Source organism: Pseudophryne corroboree, chromosome 1 (genome assembly GCF_028390025.1).
Source record: "Pseudophryne corroboree isolate aPseCor3 chromosome 1, aPseCor3.hap2, whole genome shotgun sequence".
Taxonomy (NCBI): Eukaryota; Metazoa; Chordata; class Amphibia; order Anura; family Myobatrachidae; genus Pseudophryne; species Pseudophryne corroboree.
In genome coordinates, this window is record NC_086444.1 from 282,018,888 (window position 1) to 282,033,272 (window position 14,385).

Below are 14,385 nucleotides of genomic sequence, written 5' to 3' on the forward strand. Positions count from 1 at the left end.
ATAATAAAAAATAATAATCCTCCCTGTCACTGTGGTGCAGCTTGCGCTGTTCTGCGGGCGGGGATGTGTGACAAGTAAAAGCAGTGAGTGAAACGATGCCACGGTGATGAGTGATGACTTTCCTTAAGAACTACTCTAATGATGTGGATATTACAGGTGGCAGCTCAGCTCCGCGCACTCCATCAGTTCCTTCTGAGTCTGACACCTGCTAGATGTTACCTTTGCAGGAACAAGCAGCCCCTTGTTTTTTCAGGAGAATTTGCTCAGAATTGGACTGAGGCTTGAAGGCTCCTCACTGAGGAAAACAAATTGTACAGGCTCAATGGATCATCGCTTCACAGCTCCAGTCCATAGCTCAGTGATTCCCAACTGGCGTGCTGGCACATACACTTGTAAATTGTGGATTTTGCAAGGGTTAATGTGTGAAAGTCTTTAAAGAAAAAAAAAATAATCTTAAGGTATGCAATGGTGCCGATATGTGAAATGTATTTGAACTGGAAATAAAAAAATAAAAAAACAGATATGCCGTGATTCTTCATATATAATAATATCACGATAACACATGTGTAACAAGTAGGGGAAATGGTTCTAAATTGCACACCCTCCAGTAATGAAAGGTGCTATGCTGCTGAGAATAAAGTAGTATACACAGACAAAGGGGCTGCAGATGCACTAAACGATCATTACAGTATAATAAAATATAATATGTCATAAGAGGTTGTTGGTATATCGTTGGCCAATGATATCGGCATGCTCACCAATCGTCCAGGTCACCTCTTGTCGAGCAGGTTCCTAACACTATGGGGACAACATCCGGAACATCCCCCTTTGTTTGTGCACATGTGTAACAATACTGTCAATTTTATTGCAAATTAATTATATATGCAGCAGATATGCCGCTGTCTGCTTTTCTGGAGGAGACTTCTATATTTTAAAGATATCACTTCTTCTTGGCTGACAGTTGAAATTTCCCACTCAGGGGTGTCCCAAGACAGGGTCAGGAAATAGAGCATGTGGCTCCTAGTAGCCTCCGATCATTGTTATCATAGTTCTGTACAAAGTGACAGTCTGAACACTGACTGTTGTGTCACATACTGTAACTGTGGTTATGGATTTTATGATGTGAATTAGTAGAAACAAGCAGATTGCAGCTCCCAGACCTGATCTGATGCGGACATGTTTGGAGGTAAGTAAGCTGCCACTAGCCACAAGTAATGTGCTCTGCATTGTAGAGTGTCCACCATGTACTGAGCTCTAAAAATACATAGCTGGCTCAAGGGATGGGGCAATACTGTATATTGTACACTGGCAATCTGGGATTGGGCTTTGTATTGCACACTATCCACAAGAGATTGCATTCTCTCTTGTACACTGGGCCCAATACTCTATAGGGCACATTTGACCACTAGAGAGGACAATACATTGTGCAGTAGCCAATCAGAACGTTGTATTGTACACAGGTAACCAGTGATTGAGCATTTTTGGGTACACTTGGTAATATACTATGCACTGGCTACTAGGGACTGGGCTTTGTATTTTACATTGGTCACTGGGGTTGGCCATCAGTGAGATACATTAGCATACAGGAACTGGGTTTCAATGGTGTACTGGCCATCAGTCAGAGATCTCTGTATTGTACTTTGACCACGAGGGAATAATTTGTTGTGGTCACACATCCTCTGTATAAACCACCCCATCAATTTAACTACCTCTTGATTGCTGTTAAGCATGGTGTACTCTGCACTGCTTCATCTAAGAACGCCAACCTCATGAATTGATTTAACTGGTGGCATCTCTCTGTATGGCGTAATATACAAACACAAGGAGAAAAGACAGAGTTATCATCTAGGGTTAATTAAATCATTTCAAAATATATATTTGATTTCGAGAATTTAAATTGATTGGTTTGGCAAACATTTCTCATTAAAAGACTCTTAGTGGCGCTGTCAAGTCGCCAATGCAAATAAAGTGCATTTGCAAGAAACAACTGCTTTTCTTAAATAAATAAGAGATTTTGACTACTGTACACACAAAATGCTGCCATCCTGAATAAGATAGTCACCTCTACACAGTGTTGGACTGTGGCACGAAGGGTCCATCAGCGGAATGCAGTGATAGGGGCCCATGTTTAGGAGTATGGCCAGTCTCCAGAGGAGGTGTGGCCAGCTGCCACATTGGTTTACCAAACCATTAGAGCAGGCATTCCCAACCACGGTCCTCAAGGCACACCAGCAGTGCAGGTTTTAGTGATAGCCAGGCTGCAGCACAGATGGTTAAATTGAAATAATTGAGCTACTAATTAAGTCACCTGTGCTGAAGCCTGGATATCACTAATAACTGCACTGTTGGTGTGCCTTGAGGACCGTAGTTGGGAATGCCTGCATTAGAGAGTGCATGGGCTTGGCCCCTTGATAAATATATATAGTAAATACTGATAGTGCAAGCATAATATACCAGATTAATAACAACAATGCACTGTAGAAAATACACCATAGTCCTGTTCAGTATAAGCCGGTAACCATACTTGCCTACCTGACCCTCTCCATGAGGGAGAAAATGCTCTGTTCCTGGACTTTCCTGGTAATGTATGATTGCCATCACCTGTGGTGAAACACCTTTCTTATCAATTAACTAGCTCACCACAGGTGATGGCAATCATACATTACCAGGAAAGTCCAGGAACAGAGCATTTTCTCCCTCATGGAGAGGGTCAGGTAGGAAAGTATGCCGGTAACATATGCATAATGTATAACTCAAGTGCACAGTTTGGAACCTGGTCCCTAGAGGAAGAGGCGAGGCTTCAGGCAGTGGGGTCCACCGGGGTTTTCACTGTACCCCTGTGGGCCGGTACAACCCTGCCTGTACTGGGGTAGGAAATATCAAGCATAAAACATACAAGGGGAGGGAGCAAAACTGTGTGTAGTTGAAATTTTAGGGAAAAAAAATAATTGAAATAAAAAATAATCTATTGCACCTGTATATTTCTAGTGAGGATACCGTATATCCAGAGAAACTGATGAATTGACAAATGAATAAATAGATAAGTAAACAAATGATATAATAATGGCATGAGAGTGAATGAATATACAGTAATCTTTAATAACCTACTAAAAGGTTATTGAGAAACCAAATGTATACATAAAATAACATGAATACCATTAATTTACTGTATATTGATTGAGAAGATGGTAAATGATAGACACATGATCACACCAAAATTATAGTCTCAAATATTAGGTGCAATATTTAATTTTAAATATTTTTAAAAAACCTTTACATTTATAACGGTATATTCACAATAATTTCGAATATATATTTTTGTTAAAAAAACATAATATGCAGATAGCCAATGTACTTTAAAGTATTTAGTTTGTAATCTGTGACCAATAGTTACCTAAAAATATATCCTTGTTGCCCAAATAATAAGATGGGCTGTGATGGTTGCCCTCCAAGACTGCTGAAATGACATTCCTGTCAGTGTATTGTCTCGTGGGCAGTACAACAAACGGGACAAAACGGACCTGAAACAGAACCTGCTGTATTAGGGAGCAGTGCTAGTTTGAGGCCTCAGTGTTCTCAGTCCAAAGAAGTGTGTCCCCATAATTATAGATCCATTAACTGAGCGGAATAACAATTGTACAAACAACCAGTATGGAATAATATCAGTATTATATGTTTAATATTTACAGGGTTTTATATCACATTTATTAATAAAATAACAAAATACAAAAAAAAAATGAAAAAAAAATGAAAAACTTAAAAATAAGAGATGTGATTCTAAGAGGTTTACTTATTGGTAGTGATGTGCACCGGAAATTTTTCGGGTTTTGTGTTTTGGTTTTGGATTCGGTTCCGCGGCCGTGTTTTGGATTCGGACGCGTTTTGGCAAAACCACCCTGAAATTTTTTGGGCGGATTCGGGTGTGTTTTGGATTCGTTTTTTTTTTACAAAAACCCTCAAAAACAGCTTAAATCATAGATTTGGAGGTCATTTTGATCCCATAGTATTATTAACCTCAATAACCATAATTTCCACTCATTTCCAGTCTATTCTGAACACCTCACACCTCACAATATTATATTTAGTCCCAAAATTTGCACCGAGGTCGCTGGATGACTAAGCTGAACGACCCAAGTGGCCGACACAAACACCTGGCCCATCTAGGAGTGGCACTGCAGTGTCAGACAGGATGGCCGATTTAAAAAATAGTCCCCAAACAGCACATAATGCAAAGAAAAAAAGAGGTGCACCAAGGTCGCTGGATGGCTAAGCTAAGCGACCCAAGTGGCCGACACAAACACCTGGCCCATCTAGGAGTGGCATTGCAGTGTCAGACAGGATGGCCAATTTAAAAAATAGTCCCCAAACAGCACAAGATGCAAAGAAAAAAGAGGTGCACCAAGGTCGCTGGATGGCTAAGCTAAGCGACCCAAGTGGCTGACACAAACACCTGGCCCATCTAGGAGTGGCACTGCAGTTTTCTAGCGAGAAGATGAGTGCTTCCATCCTCATGTGAATCTGAACCACTAGCCATGAACATAGGCCAGGGCCTCAGCCGTTCCTTGCCACTCCGTGTCGTAAATGGCATATTGGCAAGTTTATGCTTCTCATCAGATGCTTTTAATTTTGATCTTTGGGTCATTTTACCGAACTTTTGTAGTATACTTGACGACACAGAGGTAGAGCAATGGACTGCTGTACCGTACTGCTATATATATACTGGTTGTCAGCAAAATTCTGCACTGTCCTCCTACTATATAATACTGCACACAACTAAAATGCACCACAGGTATGGATGGATAGTATACTTGATGACACAGAGGTAGGTAGAGCAGTGGCCTACTGTACCGTACTGCTATATATTATATACTAGTGGTCAGCAAAATTCTGCACTGTCCTCCTACTATATATACTGCGCACAACTAAAATGCACCACAGGTATGGATGGATAGTATACTTGACGACACAGAGGTAGGTAGAGCAGTGGACTACTGTACTTTACTGCTATATATATACTGGTGGTCAGCAAAATTCTGCACTGTCCTCCTACTATAAAATACTGCGCACAACTAAAATGCACCACAGGTATGGATGGATAGTATACTTGACGACACAGAGGTAGGTAGAGCAGTGGCCTACTGTACCGTACTGCTATATATTATATACTGGTGGTCAGCAAAATTCTGCACTGTCCTCCTACTATATATACTGCGCACAACTAAAATGCACCACAGGTATGTATGGATAGTATACTTGATGACACAGAGGTAGGTAGAGCAGTGGCCTACTGTACCGTACTGCTATATATTATATACTGGTGGTCAGCAAAATTCTGCACTGTCCTCCTACTATATATACTGCGCACAACTAAAATGCACCACAGGTATGGATGGATAGTATACTTGACGACACAGAGGTAGGTAGAGCAATGGCCTACTGTACCGTACTGCTATATATTATATACTGGTGGTCAGCAAAATTCTGCACTGTCCTCCTACTATATATACTGTGCACAACTAAAATGCACCACAGGTATGGATGGATAGTATACTTGACGACACAGAGGTAGGTAGAGCAGTGGACTACTGTACCGTACTGCTATATAATACTGGTGGTCACCGGTCAGCAAAATTCTGCACTGTCCTCCTACTATATACTACAATGCAGCACAGATATAGAGCATTTTTCAGGTAGAGAACGTAGATATTTTCAGCACACTGAGCACAGATATTTGCAAGCACACTGAGCACAGATATTTGCAGCACACTGAGCACAGATATTTGCAGCACACTGAACACAGAAACTGAGAGAACGCTGCCCGTCCTCTCTCTATCATCTCCAATGCACGAGTGAAAATGGCGGCGACGCGCGGCTCCTTATATAAAATACGAATCTCGCGAGAATCCGACAGCGGGATGATGACGTTCGGGTGCGCTCGGGTTAACCGAGCAAGGCGGGAAGATCTGAGTCTGCCTCGGACCCGTGTAAAATGGGTGAAGTTCGGGGGGGTTCGGATTCCGAGGAACCGAACCCGCTCATCACTACTTATTGGGGTACTAAAAGGCAATGAGGGAACAAGGGATTCTGAAGACTTAGCATATTGGTTGCTTTCTAATCTCTATCTTACAGTTAATGAGCTTTTCAGAAGTGAGTGAGCACATTTTTAGTAAAGTAAATGCAGTATTTTAAATAATTAAAGCTCCTTTATTGCATTACAACAACATATTTGAGATAGGGTGATTTTAAGTGTGCTCACCCAGTGTCTTGAGAAAAGAAAATAACTCCAGATTACTGAAATTTAGAGATGTGCGGCGGACACTTTTCGGGTTTTGTGTTTTGGTTTTGGATCTGGATCCCCACTCATGTTTTGGATCTGGATTGGTTGTGCCAAAACCACCCTTGCGGGTTTTGGTTTTGGTTTTAGATTAGGAGGAGTTTTGAAAAAAATATAAAAAAATCACAGAATTTCAGATAATTTTGATCCTACGAAATTACTAACCTCAATAACATTCATTTACGCTCATTTCCCATCTATTCTGAACACCTCACAATATTGTTTTTAGGCCAAAAGGTTGCACCGAGGTAGCTGTATGACTAAGCTAAGTGACACAAGTGGGCGGCACAAACACCTGGCCCATCTAGGAGTGGCACTGTAGTGTCAGACAGGAGGGCAGTTTTAAAAACTAGGCCCCAAAGAGCACATAATGCAAAGGAAAAAAAAAAGGTGCACCGAAGTAGCTGGATGACTAAGCTAAGCGACACAAGTGGGCAGCACAAACACCTGGCCCATCTAGGAGAGGCACTGCAGTGGCAGACAGGATGGCAGTGTTAAAAACTAGGCCCCAAAGAGCACATAATGCAAAGGAAAAAAAGATGCGCACCGAGGTCGCTGGATGACTAAGCTAAGCGACACAAGTGTGCGGCACAAACACCTGGCCCATATAGGAGTGGCACTGCAGTGTCAGATAGGATGGCAGTTTTAAAAACTAAGAGCACATAATGCAAAGGAAAAAAAGAGGTACAAGATGGAATTGTCCTTGGGCCCTCCCAACCACCCAACCACCCTTATGGTGTAGGAATTTATTATTCATTTTGATGAATATCATCTTCTCCACATTTTGTGGAAATAACCCCCTACGCTGATCGATGACAAGGTTACCGACTGCACTAAACACTCTTTCGGAATATACACTGGAGGGGGGGGGACTTAGATAAAATAAAGTCAGTTTGTGCACGGGCCTCCAAATTGCCTCTTTTTCCTGCCAGTATACATACGGACTGTCTGACATGCCTACTTGAATGCTGTCACCCAAATACTGTAATACTCTACCATCCTTTCAATGGTGACAGCATCATATGCAGTGACAGTAGACATGTCAGTAATTGTTGGCAGCTCCTTCAGTCTGGACCAGATGTCAACACTTGCTCCTGACTGCCCTGCATCATTGCCAGCGGGTGGGCTCGGAAATTTTATCCTTTTCCTTGCAGCCCCAGTTTCAGGAGAAAATGAAGGAGGAGCTGTTAACGGGTCACATTCTGCTTGAGTTGACCTAGCAGGTCTTTGAACCTCTGCTGACTTGGGTCTGCCAGAAAGAGAGATACAACATAGGCTTTAAACCTAGGATCAAGCACGGTGACCAAAATGTAGTACTCTGATTAGCAGACGACATTGATAGAATTGCATCGTCAATGTCATGATTGGTGGCAGCAGCAGCTTCAGCACTAGTACTAGGAACTGGAAGTGGTTCCTGATCTTCCACTATTTTTTCCTCCACATTGTTGTTCTCCATTTCACAGGACAGCACTCCTTTATTAGTACAGCACACACAGAACAGTGCCCCTTTATTTTCACAGCACCCCTGTATTCTTACAGCAGATGGGATCATTGTGCTTTTATTCGAACTATTGCACCCCTGAATTTTTACAGCATACAGGGCCAGTGTAATGTTATTTTAGCAACAGCACCCCTATATTTTTACAGCATACAGGACCAGTGTGCTTTTAATTTTTAACAACTGCACCCCTGAATCTTTACAGCATACAGGGCCAGTGTAATGTTATTTTAACAGCAGCACCCATATATTTTTACAGTATACAGGACCAGTGTGATTTTATTTGAACAACAGAAGCACACCATAATTTTTACAGCATACATGGCCAGTGTAATGTTATATTAACAGTAGCACCCCTATATTTTTACAGCATACAGGACCAGTGTGCTTTTATTTGAGCAACAGAAGTAGCCCATAATTGTTACAGCATACAGGGCCAGTGTAATGTTATTTTAACAGCAGCACCCATACATTTTTACAGCATACAGGATCAGTGTGCTTTTATTTGAACAACAGAGCAGCCAATAATTTTTACAGCATACAGGGCCAGTGTAATGTTATTTTAACAGCAGCACCCATATATTTTTTACCGCATGCAGGACTAGTGTACTTTTATTTGAACAACAGAAGCACCCTTGAATTTTTACAGCATACAGGGCCAGTGTAATATTATTTTTAACAGCAGCACCCCTATATTTTTACAGCATACAGGACCAGTGTGCTTTTATTTGAACAACTGCACTCCTGAATTTTTACAGCATACAGGGCCAGCGTAATGTTATTTTAACAGCAGCACCCTTATATTTTTACAGCATACAGGACCAGTGTGCTTTCAATTTTCAACAACTGCATCCCTGAATTTTTATAGCATACAGGGCCAGTGTAATGTTATTTTAACAGCAGCCCTATATTCTTACAGCATACAGGACCAGTGTGCTTTTAATTTTCAAAAACTGCACCCCTGAATTTTTACAGCATACGGGGCCAGTGTAATGTTATTTTAACAGCAGCACCCCTATATTTTTACAGCATACTGGACCAGTGTGCTTTTAATTTTCAACAACTGCACCACTGAATGTTTACAGCATACAGGGCCAGTGTAATGTTATTTTAACAGCAGCATCCCTACATTTTTACAGCATACAGGAGGATAACTACACCAATATACAGCTGCAGCACCTGTAACAGCACATGAAACACCAGTGACAGCCAGGACAGCCAGAACAGCACTCCTAACACAGCACAGGTACATTACAGTCACTGCAGCAGCACCCCTACAGAGCATACACTAACCCCACCTGATGCCACCAACCACGGAGAGTAGTGAACATGGTGGTGAACCACGGTTGTTTATATGGAATCCAAAAACCACGAGATTCCGACAGTGGGTTGATGACGTTTTGCCTCGTACTGGTTTCCAAGTCTGGTGGGAAGTCCCGAGCTGGACTCGGATATGGGCTCAGAGCATGAAGTTTGTAGGGGTTCAGTTCTCTAGGAACCGAACCCGCTTATCTATACTGAAAATAGGGGCATATGCATCAAGAAAAAAATTGAGAAATGTGAAACTTACGTTTTCAATTCTCAAGCTTCCATTTCACAATTTTTTTGGTGTTCAGCATGCCTGAATGCTAAAATGATCACTTCCGAAAAGCTGCTCCTTTTGCTGAGACATCTATTCAGATATGGGGTACTTTTCTCCAGCTGCTTTGGTTTTTTGAGGCTCTTCACAGCCTGTCTTCAGTATGCACAGCGTGAAGACAAGCTAAAAAAAAATTGAAGCAGTAGGAGAAAGGGGTCAAACCCCCTTTTCATCTGCCGCCCCATCACCTGCATACCCACCACTGCAGACATTGAAGTCTGTCCCTGCCACCGCTGCTGTGAGCTCTCCGTTACCCCCGGCTCACAGGCGGACTGCTTGGGAGCTGGGGAGGGCTGCAGGTGGTAAGAGGACACAGCAGGGAGGGATCTTTTTTTTAGACTGCTCTGCTGCATCGGGAAACTGGACGCCATCTCAGGATGGCGAGCAGGTTCACTATCAAACTCCTAAATGCTTTTTTGGAGTTTAATGAATGTACTCATTTCTACATGTGTACAAATGATTAAGGCAGGCTATACAGTATTAGTCATATCTCCTTTGTTACAGCATTGATGAATAGTGAGTTAAGACTCCTGCTAAGTAACCTTAAACCAGTCACTGTAAAACTAGTATCACTTCATCAAGGCACATTCATCACAGTAATAATTCCCAAAAGGTTAAGTAGGCATATATTACTTTATTACAGTTGTTCTTTTCATATATTACATTAATTAATTAAAACTTTAATGGAAGTTTATGAGCTTTAAAGTTTAAACCAGACAGCGACCCTGAAGATACTCAGAACTGTTCCATCTACTGGGTGTGTCGTGGGAATGTTATGGTGTGCAAATCAACTTCCATAATGTGCAGTTGGAGATGGGACGCCTGTGCCAGATGGATATTTTGGACCCAGCAGGGAGTAGGTGCATGTCCTGTGTTCTGCCCTCACTAACATCTCCTTGACAAAAATCTAGGCAGACAGCTTCTAGTTTCCAATACTCAATCAGATGTGATGGTCTGAAGAATGTTCATTATATAGTAGAGTATATTGGTGAAACTGTGAATAAAAATGATAGAATGCAATTATAATATGCACACAGGGCTGGTTCTAGACCTTGTGGTGCCCAGGGCAAAAGTCTCCTTTTTCCCTAGAAGCGCCGCTTACAACCACAAAAAAAAAAAATACTCACCAGCCCCGCTCCTGCGTCCCGACCGCTGCTGCCACTGCTGCTCCGTCTCTGGCAGCCTACTCCTCTCTATGGGAGAAATGTCATGACGTCTCTTCCATAGCGCCGCACAGACACTAAAAGTCAATTAGGACAATGGCGCCGGCTGCAGCAGGCGCCCACACAGCCCACGGCGCCTGCTGCAGCCGAAGTGCGGGATGCAGGGTGCGGGTGGGCGGCAGGTGCCTGCGGGGTGACTGCAGCCGTGCCCGCAGGCCGCAGCGCTCCGGGCACCCACCCAGCTTGGCCGAGCATAGATCCGCTCCTGTATGCACAGATATATTGCAATCAAATATATAATTATGCAAGATGTAGAAACATTAACAAAATACTGTATGCAAACAACAAGAAATCACATGTGCAAGAATACGCTGGAGTACATTTGAAATCATAGCATACAGCCATACAGTACATGTCTGAGCACAATCAGATGATAGCAGCAGTGTATGGTGACAGTCAGAGGTCACAATCTCTTACCATCAGATGCTATACTGAGGGGAGCATATCAACGTCCATCTCTGACTGAGACCATGTGGGATGTGAAATAGATGCTTCTAGTTTCTTGTACCCAGAATGCACTACTAAGCTTACTCAGGTGGCATGTAAGGATCAAAATAAACCTATTATAAAACAGACCACTAGGTAATAGCTTATACAGGATAACGCTGGAGCCTAGCCTGGAGGAATGCTGTTGCTGATTCAGATGTGGTTGGAGGTGCTATTGCTGTTGCTTACATGAAAGCAGCAACAATAGCACTAATCACATACTTGCCTACTCTCCCGGAATGGCTGGGAGGCTCCCGAAAATTGGGTGACCCTCCCGGCCCCCCGGAAGAGCAGGCAAGTCTCCCGGAATCAGGGGTCCCCCTACCCGTCCGCCCACTTAGTATGTAAAGTGGGCGGTCCGGGTAAGTTGATGACGCGATTCTTCCTGAATCGCGTCATCATAGCCACGCCCCCTGCAGTGTAATGCCGGGGATCGCGGCATTACAGAGCGGGGGGCGTGGCTTAAAGGATGTGCTGCCGAAACTCCGCCCCCATCCCTGCTCCACCCCCGTCCCGCCTCCGGTCCACCTCCTCACCACGTCACAGCCCTCCCCTGCCCCCTTGCTGAGCCGACCTGGCTGCTCTCTCCCGCAGAGAGCAGCCAGAATGTCGGCAAGTATGACTAACCAGCATTTGCCTGCGGCTTCGCTCGCATGGATGTCTATTATTGCTCAGTGGAAATAATTTTACAAAGACGGTAGTCAGGGGTGCTTTAAGAGAAAAGGAGGCCTGTGTGCTGCCTCCTCTGTTCAGCCCCCCTCCTCATGGGAGTGTCTGAGCACTAGAGGGAAAATGGCACGGCGGCCATCTTCCCAGAGATTTCTCTACCACGCATGTGCAGAACACCGTGAAAATGACCCCTGCACCATTTTCACGGTGATTCCAGAGCGCTGCTGACGTCGGGACTCTGGAGGGGTAAGTATTTAAAAATGAGTGCAGTGTGTGCTGTGGGGGCTCCCACTGGACTCAGGGGCCCATGTGCATTGCACACACTGCACCCATTTTAGAAACGTCAGTTACAGTAGTGCCAGCTAATATAGTGATGTATATTTTATATTGTACACATTGATTACAAAATATTTTTGTAAACAATATTTGCAGTTTTTTTCTTCAGGGATTAACACAGATTCTTGGAGTTACTAATACCCCTTTTACACTCGCACTCCCGGGTCACTCCCGGGATGCTTCCCGGGATGCGTCCCAGGATGCCTTCCCGGGACTGACCCCTTTCACACTGCACTAAGACCTGGGATCGACCCGGGACAGCCCCATTTACACTGATCCCGGGATATCCCTGCAAATGCATATGCATGTCATTAGAAATGGCCTTTTCTGGCTCACATAGATGAGGTCACACTAGTCAACAAAGGGAGGGGTGGTGCCTGCTCACACCATTGCTGCAGTCATGGCCGACGGAGTACCAGTGTGTATGCCTGAGCTCATGATTCTTTCTGCTTTGCAGATGTTTCATACAGCCACTGACAGCATGATGCAGCTTGTCACACTGTGCAGTATACTGCACATATATTTTATGAGGAGGAGGAGGGTGCAATTTATGCTGGATAGGGCTGCTAGTCGCCGCCAATATTTGCGCAGGAGGAGAGCCCTCATATCATCCAGGATGAGTACCATCCTGAGCGTGAGTATGGGCCCTAACCGCTCATTTTGGTCCAGAGATCGCCGGCACGGAGAAGCCTTTATGAGGACCGTGGAAGCTTACCAGGATGAGGAGTGGATGGCTAACTTCCGTGTGTCTCGTGCAACCTTTAACTACATCCTGGAATTACTTACCCCAGCACTTGACATGCAGACCACCCGGCTTAGGAGACCCATCGAGGCACGCAGGAGATTAGCTATTGCATTGTGGTGGTATGCTACCCCAGGAGAGTACCGCTCAGTCTCATGCTTGTTCGGTGTTGCGATCTCCACCTGCTGTGTCATAGTCCACCAGGTGACTAAAGCAATTGTATCTACCTTATACAAGCGCTTCATATCTCTACCACAAGGACAGCGCTTACAGGATACCATCAAAGGATTTGTGAAGCGAGGCTATCCGCAGTGTGGAGGAGCGATTGATGGGACACACATCCCCATTATTGCCCCACGTGACAACCATGCTGACTATTTTAATAGGAAGGGCTGGCACTCCATCATATTACAGGCTGTTGTGGACCACAAATATTGGTAAGTGTTTATTTTTGGGGTGGTGGGATGAGTTGCATGTGTGAGTTTTACATTCTAACTTTTTTCAATTTTACTGTTCTTTAGTTTCCTAGATGTGTTTATTGGCTGGCCAGGCCGATCTCATGACTCCCGAGTTCTTGCCAATTCTGACCTGTACAACATCGTAGAGGAGAAGCAGGGAGGCTGGCTGTACCCCAAAGAGTGTGCAAAGATTGTGAATGGGGTGGAGATCCCTGTCCACATCATCGGGGATGCTGCATACCCTTTACGCCCCTGGATTATGAAAGGCTACACCCAACAGGTCCAGTTAACCCCAGAGCAACAAACCTATACTCACACCCTGAGTTCAGCAAGGATGGTGGTTGAGAACGCCTTTGGCAGGTTAAAAGGAAGATGGCGTTGTTTGATGAAGCGCAATGATGTGGACCTAAAGAATATGCCTAATGTATTAGCTGCGTGCTGTATACTGCACAACATCTGTGAACTGAAAAATTAGCTATTCCTTCCTGAGTGGACTGTGCAGGACCCTGAGGTTATAAACCCACATGTGGAAGGTGCTTTGTTTGGGACTGCCTCAAACTGCGCTGCAGAACAAATACACCACACTATTACGTCCAACCTTGCAGCACTGGTACAATAGTGTTTAAGAATCATCACAACATGTTTGGTGAATTTACATTTTTTTTATTTTGTATTCCACCTTTGATCTTTGGTTTCAATATTTATGATTTTCCAAAAAAACCACATTGCCACAAACTTTGTATATATGCAGAAACAATGTAGAAAACACTGAAAACATGGTCTACTGTTACGCACAAATGGGAATGTTGGCCCTCATTCCGAGTCGTTCGCTCGTTCTTTTTTTTCGCATCGCAGTGAAAATCAGCTTAGAGCGCATGCGCAATGTTCGCACTGCGACTGCGCTAAGTAATTCTGCTATGAAGAAAGGATTTTTACTCACGGCTTTTTGTTCGCACCGGCGAACGTAGTGTGATTGACAGGAAATGGGTGTTACTGGGCG